The sequence below is a fragment of the Apium graveolens genome, chromosome 7 (genome assembly GCF_009905375.1).
Source record: "Apium graveolens cultivar Ventura chromosome 7, ASM990537v1, whole genome shotgun sequence".
NCBI lineage: Eukaryota > Viridiplantae > Streptophyta > Magnoliopsida > Apiales > Apiaceae > Apium > Apium graveolens.
This window is the reverse complement of record NC_133653.1, coordinates 51392590-51395045: the sequence shown is the minus strand read 5'-3', so window position 1 is coordinate 51395045 and position 2456 is coordinate 51392590.

The following is a 2456-nucleotide window of genomic DNA, read 5'->3' as shown; positions in this document are numbered from 1 at the left end:
AATTTGTTTTGGCATCATTGAGAATGGAATTTGTGCTTCATTACATTAAGCATAAATTGGGGGAGATTGTTGCGTGCTGATTCTCAATGATCAGGAGAAGCTCAAGATCTGACTATTTTGAATGTCATCGGGATTTGATGTGCCATCAGGATTTGATGCATCATTAGTATCTAAAGAATATCAGTATCAGAAGACAGTCTGTTGAGAAGATTGATTCTGTTCCTTATTTTGAGGGATGGATATATGTTCATTCTGAGTGATAGGACTTTGTATATTTAGTTAGAGATATGCATCATTTTCTGTTAGTAATTGATAATGCATATCCTAGACTGATTAGTAGCAGCTGTGTATTATATAAACACAGTTTAGGTTATCACATAGTGATTAACTTGAGCATTGTATGACCTAGCAGCTCTCAAGAACATCAATATTTCTTGAGAGAGTTTGTAACAGTTTTTATCAGAAATATAAAGAACTGTTATATTTTTATACTTTTTCAAAACCTTTATACAATTGTATTTAAACAATTATATCTTTACTGGGCAGCAGTAGGGGTGGTTTCACGAAATATCACTTACATAAAATAATCGTTTCTCCTAAAACGTAAATCTGTTTAACACAATCTATATATCAAAATGAAGCTTAAAACATGAACCAACTAATCATGGCAGTGGTGATGTTCGATAGGGGTTTTTCTACTCCAAAGTTACACACAAACAAAGGTATTATAAAATCGGGCATTCCGACGGTTATAACTTAGTGATTTTCCATTTACAAAACATCCCACAACCAATATAAACTGACTCAATCAAGAACTTAACATACTTAGCTATACTAACATGTTATGATCTTGTCAAAACTTTATCAAAACCAAAATCATCAAAACAACCAATTAACATCTCTTTTTAATCATGTAAAATATACAGCTCATACAATCCATTACAAACTCTGAAAAACCACAAGTTCATATCATATATCAAAAAGTAAAAGCTTCTTTATAACTCCTTGATGCTTATTAGTACTAGATAGAGCTTGTATAGCCTATATGAACCTTGATCTATGCTTAACAACGTTATATTTTCATGAAAATCAAGAAAACAAAAGTTAGTCTACTATTCATCACTATTCATTTTTATCTTCTAATGAACTTTTGACTAAGAAATATCCATTGAAATGCTATTAAACTTGGTGATTACCTTAATCTATTCAAGAGGAAACTTCTGAGCTATAAAACATTAATTTAGGAGGTTGGATGTTTGACTTAACATCTCCATTTTCTTTCTTTTTTCTTCTTGGCTGAGAGCTTCAAGAAAAGGGGTGTTGGGAGAGTTTTTGACTTTTCAATTTGCTTGCTTGATTAATAATTAATAAAGTAAAGTGCTCGTATAATATCTATCTTGCTTACTTTAATAAAGTGATTACCTAACCTTGATTACTTCATCCCTTTTCCAAGTGTTTGCTAATCAAGGTGTTAATGATGTGATCACGCTTGATATTTTAAATTGGTTTCATATTGATGTTCCAAATGTTGCACTCCTTACTCTTCTAATTGTCACAAGTATTTCATTCTCATCTGGTTTCCCTTTGTTATGTTATTCATTCTTCGATTAATCTCGTTTGATCGTTCGTGGGAACATATCTATGGTTTTATTATTAGTGGTTCCCTAACACCTTCTTAATATCTTTTATTCCTTTATTCATCCTCTTTTATAATCCTTGGATTTAATTATTTAATCTTAACGCTTTATACTTAATTCCTTACTCTTCTATTTTATAATCCTCTTTTATATACACTCAAATTCATTACTGAAAACTAATATGTACTCAAAATTTTCATAAAAAAATTCTACATATGGTCGCCCGATAATATTTCAGAATCAGCAAAAATTCACTATTCATCAGGGTTTCAAATAGTTACAAAATTGGGGTTATTATAGAGCCCAAATAAACTAAAAAAATCCCTCAAATGACAATGTGTCTAGAGTACCAAATAAACTAAATAATTCCTCGAAGGGTCAATGTGCCTAGAGTACTACATAAAATAAAACAAAAGGCAAAGATGTATATATATGTGCTTAGGGCTACCCCTATGATCAACATGAGAAAAGTAAAGGAAGATGGGAGGGACAAAAAGAAAAACAAATATTGTCAAGGAGCCAAAATAACGAAAGAGAGATAGAGAGTGTGTATTAGACTGCCAACCAAAACCAATAGAAAAATTGTATGAGAGTTCCGACCAAAACCAGTAGAAAAGTTGTATAAGAGCATGATTAAAACTCAAAATCATCCAAGAAAATGAAAAAATAACCGATTTAAATAAGAATAATAGGAGAAGAAACAAAAATCATAAAACATGTTTTAAACCCAAAATGTGAAACCCAATCCCATATATTTCATCATCAACCTATACCGGATCGAACCATAACTCCGATACTAAGTGGGATTTTATTATAATA